We start from the raw sequence: 9906 nt of genomic DNA, 5'->3' as shown, positions 1-9906 counted from the left end.
ATTCGCAGGAGACAGTGCATTACAGCTGGGACAGTCAGGGTAGCTTGCAGGATGGACAGAGGTCTTAGAGAATGAGGAGGATTTTTGAGAGATATATAAATCAAAGATGGATCAACTGATTACATGTAGGAAAACCTGAATCTACATGCAGTAACCAATGCAGTAATTTCTTCCATTACTTATACATTAGAGAAAATATGATTCTTGTACACGGGGTAAATATGCCAGAAGCTAGTGAAGGAAACTGACATCTACTCAAATACCCATGTCTACAAGAATGGATAAAATGTGTGATTTGTACAAAAGGGTAATTTAGACGTGGTAGATTAGACAGGCAGACAGACAGACAGACAGACAGACAGACAGACAAAGAGATGATAGGTATCAACATGATTATGTTAGTAATACAAAACAGAGAAGAAAGAATATTTCCTATTGAGACTCGTAGCTCACACATACACATGGAGCTTATCAGACTTCATTTTTGTTTATTAATATTAATAAATATGTGTGTGACGTATGTGTGGGCATGTGTTTTCCACATTATCATGTGGAAGTAAGAGGACAGCTCTGTGGAGTTGTTTTCTCTCTTTCCACCTTCATGTGGGTTCTGGGGATTGACTCAGATTGTCAGTTTCACAAGGCCAAGGCTTAGCCCACTGAGCCATCTGCCCTATGAAGAGACTATATTTAGCGGTATACAGGGGTGAATGGAATCCAAAGTTGATAAAACTGGAAACATGTACTCACAATAAAGGGAACCCTGAACTGATAAAAGAGGGTTTGGAGTTAGTGGGGCCTGGAGAGAACTGAACCCATAGAAGAGAATCTTCTAGAGATAGTTGTCAAAGTGTTGAGAATAAGTGACTGGTACTGGGTAGGAACCAACCCTAAATGGGACATCTAAATCATCCGCACTGAGACTCAGGGGACATTATGGAAGAAGCAACGTAAAGAATGGAAGAGCCTGAGAAAAAGAATAATCTCTTCTAAAATATTTAACTCATTAAACCTGCAAAGGTTTCTTTGTCATTTAAAGTAGCATGTTCACGGGCTCTGGGGATGAGCACCTTCGGGAGAACTTTATCCTGCTTACCACATCGTACTTCTTCCACTTCCACTCCTCAGTTGCCTGTTGTTGCTTCTCAAGAGACAAATCCAACTGGTCAAGGAAATCTGAAGACACAGCCATGGGACTAAGGCTTTGTGGGACTCTGTGTGAAGGAACACAGAGAGTGGAGTTGGTGTGGGGCATTGGAGGCTTGCATGGCGAGATGTGTCATGTGGTATCATTTATATAAATGGTAAAATGCATAATATTTAGAAAAAATGTATTTTGTCAATTATTTTATATACATGGTAGGTTTTTTGTTTGTTTGTTTTTTGGGGGTTTTTTGTTGTTGTTGTTTTGTTTTGTTTTTCGAGTCAGGGTTTTTCTGTGTATCCCTGGCTGTCCTGGAACTCATTCTGTAGACCAGGCTGGCCTCGAACTCAGAAATCCACCTGTCTCTGCCTCCCAAGTGCTGGGATTTAAAGGCGTGCGCCACCACTGCCTGGCAGTAGTATTTTTTTAAATCTGGCTTTGTGCCTAAAAGAAATGGAGAGCTAGTACAGGTGCTTTCCATAGTCCTCATCATCAACATAATGCATTGATCACAACTTACATGGATCCACATTACTTGTTTACTTTTTAAGACAGGGTCTTCCTATGAACCCCTAGGTGACCTAAATCCCCACTGGGGGCTGTGATGATTGTGGTTTACTTAGGGTTTCACTGCTGTGAACAGACACCATGACCAAGGCAACTCTTATAAAGGAAAACATTTAATTGAGGCTGCTTACAGGTTCCAAGGTTCAGTCCATTATCATCATGGCAGGAACATGGCAGCATCCAGGCAGGCATGGTGCAGGAGGAGCTGAGAGTTCTACATCTTCATCTGAAGGCCTCTAGGAGGAGACTGACTCACAGTCAGCTAGGAGGAGGATCTCAAAGCCCACTCCCACAGTGACACACTTTCTCCAGCAAAGTCACACATACTCCAACAAGGCCATAACTCTTAACAGTGCCAACTCCCTGGGCCAAGCATAATTAAACCACCACAGATGGGTATATGCCATGTTGTGCCCACATTGGAAGAAGTATGTCACTGTGGGGGAATGGGTTTTGAGGTTTCAAAAGGCCAAGCCAGTTCTCTCCCTGCTGCCTGCCAATCCAGATGTAGAATTCTCAGCTCATTATCCAGCACCATATCTGCCTTCAAGCCACCATGTTTCTCACCATGATGATAATGGACTAAACCCTGAAATTATAAGCCAGGCCCAATTAAATGTTTTTCTTGATAAAAACATGGTCATGGTGTCTCTTCACACCAATAGAAACCTTAACTATGCCAGGGATAAAGGGAAAAATAGCGCACATGAAAGTTTACACCTTCCCAGGGCCCACACGCTTCCCTTAGAAATGGTCCCTGCCTCTGGTCCCAACACACTCGCACGGGTTGCTCACTTTAGAGCTACGCTGGCCTAGCACCCTGAACTGCTCCATAGTACTTACCTCATTGTGAACTGCTCCATGATTTGACCTTTTCTATTATGGCTGTCTTCCTCAGCTCACCAAGGAGGTTCTCGACTATCAGGTTATCCTGTCAACTCCTCAGCCTCGAACATTCTCAGTGTTGAAGAGTTCAGAGAGGGCAGGAGGTGAGTGCAGAACGGCACCTTGCTTCATGATTCCTAATCCAGCTCACCTCTCCCTTTAATAAGACCGAAATGGAAAAGGCAAGTCAAGGAGCTGAGGAAGGATGGGGAGCAAAAGCAAAAGAGGGAAAGAAAATATCTATTGAGAAAAGGGGGTGGGGGAACCCTATCTTTCATGAACCAAATTTGAGAAGAAAAAGCAAACATCGGACATTGATAGCTGCCTGGGAAACTCCAAGAGGAAGCAGCCAGAAAAAAATTGCTTCTATCCACTGTTACCCATAGCTGGGAAGTGCACATGTCTCTTACTGAGAGCAATGAGGTACCTGTCACTTTTGACTATACTTCAAGAGAGCTGGACTCCATTTCTCCCCTACCTCTTCAAGCTCTCTGTAGCTGGGGAAGTGTTCCTGCACACAGCAGCCTCATCCTTGTCCTATGTGATTGATCTTAGTGATGGATGATCCCTGCCTACCTTTCAGTTAGTTAGTCTGCCTTTCTCCACCCTGTTCCATACTTGAAAGTCTTTGGGACGGCTCAGTGGGGCAAGGGTACCTGCTACCGAACCTTACAACCTGAGTTCTATCCCTGGGCTCTACAAGATGAAATGAGAGATCTAACTTCCATGCAGGTGCCAGAGAACACCTGCTGCTGCACACACAAATAAATACATCAATGTAATTTTTTTTTTAAATAGAAAAAGAAAAGCTGATCTCTAAAAACTGCCCTGTGGAAAGTGGGAAGGACGAGAATATATATCCGCCAGGCTCCTCCACTACCTCACAAGTTCAAAGTGGCCACCTTGCTCCAATTAAGGCTGGGACTCCTGTAGCTACCGATCTTACATCTCGCTAGGAATTTCTTTTCATTTCAGATCCAGGAATCTTTCCCATGGATGTGATCTTTGGGGAGTTTCCCCTTTCCTTCCTGGTTTCCCAATTTTAGCCACACCTTTATTCCATTCGTATGTGCTCAGAGACTGGATGAGAACACCCTGGAGACTCTCCTTGTCTCTGTGGGATTCTTTATTGTGGATTCTAAGTCCATCAGTCCTTTCCCCTCAGGATCTAAGGGATGACAAACTTCACTGGGACATTCTTTTCTTTGCTTCCGATCATAAGGTTATTTTTCTGTAGGTCTGATTTTTTAAACTAGTAATGGTAGTGCAGATCCTTTGCATATTAGGGTAATTCATGGCTCAGTATGTGGTGTTTAGGAAGCCATGGGTCCTCAAGCCCTCCTTCCCTTCCACTGACGCTGCTCATTAGTGATCTCAGGAAAAAATGCTAGAGCTGGCTTCTTGCCCTCACCATCTATGAAGGTTAACTATGAAGAGTTATGCAGAGAGTATGCATTGTAAGTTAGGGATTTGCTCCTTTTCCAAGCAAGCTGAGTCTTCACATTGAAAGAAAGAAGAAAGCTCATTCTAAAGCAGCAAGTCTCAACCACGGCATTACCAAGATGCTAAAGGGCTTCCAGGGTCCACAGTCTGTAACAGAGCACATGTCCCCTGTGTACATGCAGCCCACGGGACGGGAAGGCACGTCTTAACTCTTTTTCATCCTAACGAAGTGCTTACAGACTGGACAGAGACATAAGAGAGATTTCATTTCCATGGTTGGGTTCTTGTTTCGACTCCAAGCACGGCAGCCCATTTCACACAGGATCTGAGGAAGGGTGAGGCCAAGGAGCCCACATCTAGAAAATGGAGTGTCTGTTGTTCAACGGTCTGAGAGAAGTTATAATTCCTGTTAATCATTGTGGCACTATGCATATTCTTTCTCACCAACCACAGAACTTAATATTCCAGCTAGTAGAAGGCAGAGAATTCATCTGGTTAAATACTTCTCTTTTATAGATAAGAAAACTGGAATCCAGAAACATGAACTGCATGCCTAGCTCAGACAGCTGCTGAAAGCAGAACCAGATGCAAGCTTGATTAGCTTTTGGCTCCGGGAGCAGTATACTTCCAAACCCCAGGAATTCAGTGTTCCAGATTATAAGAAGGAAGGACAAAACATGCCAAGCCTTTAAGAAAACTTTCAAAAGCCCCAGAACCCTTTACAGTTGTCTAAAAACCTTATCTAGAGGAGACAGAAGAAACAGTAATGCAATCTTTGCATTTTTATATAAGGGAACTTATATAAACATAAAATATAAATATAAAATAGATTTAGATTTTTGACATTAGAAAATTACAGCTGAAAATCATTCTAAAGGGGCTGCTTTGTAAAGCCAAGCAGGCTTTATCAGCAAATGTGGCTACATTGATCTAAAATGGTGATTTGGAAAGAAATCTAAGTGTTCCTTTGCTGATCCATGGAGCATCCTGTGTTTCACAATGGCTGACTGATGCAAATACTGGCAGATAAAGGCTCTGTGCACAGCCCAAGGGCATGAGTGAGCCATGGGTCTACAGTACAGCTTGGCTGTTACTGTCCAATCTGCTCCACAACTCACTGTCTAAGTGATCTTGGTTTACTAGGGAACCTTATTGCCTCATGTGGTTCCTGGAACAATCAGTACACTTAGGATTCTGAAAGCAATATAGATTCAGTATAACTAGCACTCACTGTCTTTTGGAGAGAGAGAGAGAGAAAGAGAGAGAGAGAGAGAGAGAGAGAGAGAGAGAGAGAGAGAGAGAGAGAGAGAATCTTATCTGAGATTTAACAGTCTGTGCTTGCTTGTCTGGCATTACTTCATTTCAAAAGTATGCACCAAAGAGCCACCAGAGGGAGCTCTCTGGTCAGGCTAGAATGTGGAAGTGTCCTGGCTCAGGGGCGTATTCTCATTGAGCCTTAGATCTGTGCTCCTCTTTGAGTTGAAGCTGCTGTGTGAAGGTAGCAAGAATCAGTCTCTGAATGTCTTTTCTTGAATTCGAGTGAATCCAAAAGCTGCAACTCTTCATAGTGGGCATGGCCAAAGGATGCTGCTGAAAATGATGTCACTGAGATGCTTTTACAAAAAGGACACTGCAAGTGTATATATTCTAGTGGATAATGGACAGATAGATGACAGACCTATAGATAGACAGACAAACAGATAGACAGAAAGAAGGAAAGAAAGAAAGAAAGAAAGAAAGAAAGAAAGAAAGAAAGAAAGAAAGGAGGGAGGGAGGGAGGGAGGGAGGAAGGAAGGAAGGAAGGAAGGAAGGAAAGAAGGAAGGAAAGAAGGAAGGAAGGAAGGAAGGCCAGGTGGTAATCCCAGTATTTGGGAGGCAGAGGCAGGTGGATTTCTGAGTTCGAAGCCAGCCTGGTCTACAGAGTGAGTTCAAGGACAGCCAGGGCTACACGGAGAAACCCTGTCTCAAAAAAAAAACAAAAACAAAAACAAAAAACAAAACAAAAAAAAACAAAAAAAACAACAAAAAAAGAAAGATAGATAGATAGATAGATAGATAGATAGATAGATAGATAGGTAGATAGATAGATAGATAGATAGGATGAACAGATGAATAGATAGATGGATGGACAGACAGTGCATGGATGAATGAACAGACAGACAGCAAGATTGTAGTTAATAAATTATACATACAGTCAGAGTTGCCCCTTGAGGCATTTCTGTTTAGGAAATAAAAGAAGAGAGATCCCTGCTAGGGAGTGGTGATGCATCCTTTAAAGCCAGCACTCAGGAGTTGGAAAAAGGCAAATCTCTGTGTGTTCAAGGCCAGCCTGCCTGGTCTACAGAGTGAGTTCCAAGACGGCCAAAGCTATATAGAGAAACCCTGTCTCAAAAAAACCCAAAAAAACAAAAAACAAAATCAAATCAAAACAAAACAAGACACAAAGGGGGGGTGAGGGAGGGAAGGAGACCCAGGAATTGTGCTTTGAAAGATGATCTGGAACTGTGGAGCCTAGGGCTGGAAGATGGTCTGGAATTGTAGATCTTAGGCTAGGCAAGGAGAGCAGTGCTTCTCTGACCACACAGCACACACATCTGTGGCCAGCTTAAGTTCATTTTCGACAAATGTGTGTAGCTTCTCCAGAACAGGACTGTATCCAGGAATAGCCCAGCCCCAGCCTGTACTGTTTTCTGTCACTGTACTCTAGCGCCATGCCTCTAACCCTTCTCAAACACCAGCCTCTGGCTTCAGGATTCCTCTTCACCTCTCACTACACCCAAAGTGTTCAAAAAGAGGTAGATGCTCTCAGCTGACATGGATGCCCGGAGACCACTGGCTCTTCCAGAAGTATTTTTGTGTTTTAAAACTTAGCTAAAATTTTAGGTTCTGGGCTCTTTTCCCTGCCTCTCTTTGACTTGACCCTTTCTATACCTTGCACATGTGTACGCCTGTGTATGCATGTATATATGTCTCTGTATGCATGTGTGTATGTCTATGTATGCACGTGTGCATATTTTTGTGTATATCTTGCTGTGAAAAGATACCTCACTCCGAAGGGCAAACCATGGTTTTCTATCCAGCGCCATAAGCCAGACCCTGGCTCCGATCGGGGCAGCCGTACTATTCTCCTCACTCCGAAGGGCAAACCATGGTTTTCTATCCAGCACCATAAGCCAGACCCTGGCTCCGATCGGGGCAGCCGTACTATTCTCCTGACAGCTCAGATGTGGGCTCTCATAGTGGACCCTGCCTCGTTTTTTTCTCAGTGTGCCCTTCCTGCAGCTTCCAGTTCCTCTCCCTGGCTCTCCTGGGCTCGTAGCATGGTCACTCTTTACCTTGTAGGGGAAAGAAATTAGAAATTCATTAATACCTGAACAGAAATTCCTTCCAAGTCATTAACATTCCTGATGAAGATGCCTCCTCACAGATGTAAAGCCCTCCTCCCCACATCCTTTTGTCTGATTTCTAAATCTTTGAGAACCTATGTGGATGACATCACCTTTCCCTTTGTAAATCTAGTAGATGACATCACCTTTCCCTGGGAAGTGAGCCCTGGTGCTCTCACCTTAGTGTTTAAGTGTATTGGAACCTACAATTGCTTCTTGATTTGAGGGTCCTGTGGCTATTTATTTTTTTAACCACCTGTCTCTTTAGCCTCTTTTTGAAATTATACAATTAAAAAAGAAAGGAAGTGAGAATAAAAGAAAGAAAGAGAAGAAGAAAAGAGGATGGAAGAAAAGAGAAAAGAAGGAAGGAAAGAAAGAAAGGAAGAAAAAAAGGAAGAGAGAGAGAGACAGAGAGAGAGAGAGAGAGAGAGAGAGAGAGAGAGAGAGAGAGAGAGAGAGAGAAATGATTACACATAGGTCAATATCCTGCGATCCTTCCATCAACTCCCTGAGTCCTGGTCTCATTTCTCTGTCCTCATATATCTACCCTGAGATTGCCAGGGGCTGGGCTACAGGGAATACAGTATCTTTCTAAAGGATGTTTGCCTAACTCTGAAGCAAAAAGAAGCAGGACAAAGGGGTTCCACCATCCACAGATTCATAGAATATTGTTATTTCTTCCAGGATTCCTGGGTTATGACTTCATCACTTCTTTAACTGCAGTTTTATAGAATTGGGTAAATTTGAGAATTAATTTTACTATGGCAATAGCTTTTCCCCAGCCAGCCCCTCCTAACAATCCAGTTTTCTATATTGTTTTCTTATCACTACAAACTCTGGCCTCCATAGTCAAGTATCTGCCTTTTGCTTCTGGGGGCTGGAAGGTGCATAATTCTCCCTGTGGCTGAAGGACTGGGGATAATTACAGGGAATTTCTGATTCTTCTACTGTACGCAAGAGCACAGAAGTTGGACATTCATAAGTGAGGTTAACCCAGGTTCACAGCATTGTCCCAAAATGAGGTAGGCTCTTCAAATCCTAGGAATGGAAGCAACCTCAGAAAACATGGAGTCTAGCACTTTCATTTTCCAAGCAAAAGAGTGCACATCTGGGGGCAGAACAGAGGTTAGGAGCTTGGGCTCTGACAGCTGACTGCCATGCTTCCTAACCAGCTCCTCCAGTTCCTACCATCTGTGTGTCCTTGGGCATTTGACACTCCTGTGCTCATCCTTTCTATGTGCGAAATGGTGACAGCGCCTTTGTCGGAGTGATGGGGACACACTCAAACAGTGCTTGCAGCAGTGAGCGGTGTGGCTGTCAGCAAAGGCAGTGTGAACACCGAGTACTACCATGCCCAGACAGAAATGAGGCCAGAGAAGTTGCAAGCCTCACCAAAGACTACAAATCCCAAGAGGGGCGACAAAAAGTCCTGAAGGCAAATCCAGGTCTCCCTCCCCATCCCTCCTACACGGCACTGAGACTCATATCCAGGGAGTATGGTAAGGCTAAACAGTAGAAGCAATAGGTTCTCCTCAGTTTTGTCCTGCTTCCCACTCACTCTTGGAAGGTAAAGGTCACTTGACCTGTCTTCTGGTGGCAAACGGGAGGATATCTACAAATCCTCAGGGCCCGCCCCAGTCCCCCCACACAACCCCACGTGGCCGTTCTTTGTTACTGTTCTTTGAAATGTGGGCAGAAACCTGACATCTGCTATGACCCTCTCTCCTCCTGCTTTCAGGCACCGCTGTCAGCACAGCCTGCTCGCTCTCCTGCACACTCCCACAGGGCTGTCACAGAACCCCGAAGATATTAGCATCTTTACTCCTTTGCTCTGAAGGTGACTCCGAGGGGCCCTCCTTACAGCCTCCTCCTCAGCCCACTCCTACTTGTTATTCTGATGAGGCGCCTGCCTCTAGGAGGCCTCCAGCAGCCTGGCCTTGAGGGGTGGGACTGACTCTCTCTAACCTCCCTCCTCTTTCTCAGCATCAGTTCTTTGTTTCCTCTCCCCTGCTCTTCAAGATTAATCTTATCCCCACGGTGCTTCTCGCCAAGGGGGTAGACTCTGATGACGTCTTCGACTCCCAGTGCCCCGGTGCATCCCAATCAAAATTCAGACACCTCATCCCAGGCTGAAATATGCCCACCTTATAGTTTCACTCACCAGGCAGATTAAGGACAAAGACAGCTACTGGGACGCAAAATTGTCGTTCAGCTCTCAGATCCCAGGGAGCTGCCACTTCTGACGTTACAGTGAGTGACCTTGAGCTGACCAAGAGAAATGCTGCTCTCTTCTAACATTCTTGGCGGCCAGAATTCCCCCAGGGAGCTGTTGTCTCAAGGATGAGCAAGATCAAGACAGGAAAATCACATCACTGTCTGCGGAGAGGGGGAGTTTCGGGCTGTTTTATGTGGTTAGGAAGCAAGTTTTGGTTGAAGTTGTTTTTAAGGATTATTCCTTTATCGGGAGAAGGTTAGACAGAA

General features: G+C 44.4%; 1 long non-coding RNA gene across 1 annotated transcript; it reads right to left on the bottom strand.

The window, feature by feature from the left end:
* Nucleotides 1-338: 338 nt before the first annotated feature.
* Nucleotides 339-9906, bottom strand: LOC116083583. Its single transcript, XR_004115780.1, has 3 exons — nucleotides 9587-9906; nucleotides 2555-2753; nucleotides 339-1214 (listed from the first exon to the last, which is right to left on the bottom strand). It is a non-coding gene; the product is annotated as an uncharacterized LOC116083583 (long non-coding RNA).

This window comes from Mastomys coucha, unplaced genomic scaffold (genome assembly GCF_008632895.1).
Source record: "Mastomys coucha isolate ucsf_1 unplaced genomic scaffold, UCSF_Mcou_1 pScaffold8, whole genome shotgun sequence".
In the NCBI taxonomy this organism is placed as follows: domain Eukaryota; kingdom Metazoa; phylum Chordata; class Mammalia; order Rodentia; family Muridae; genus Mastomys; species Mastomys coucha.
This window is presented reverse-complemented; position numbering and strand designations above follow the sequence as displayed.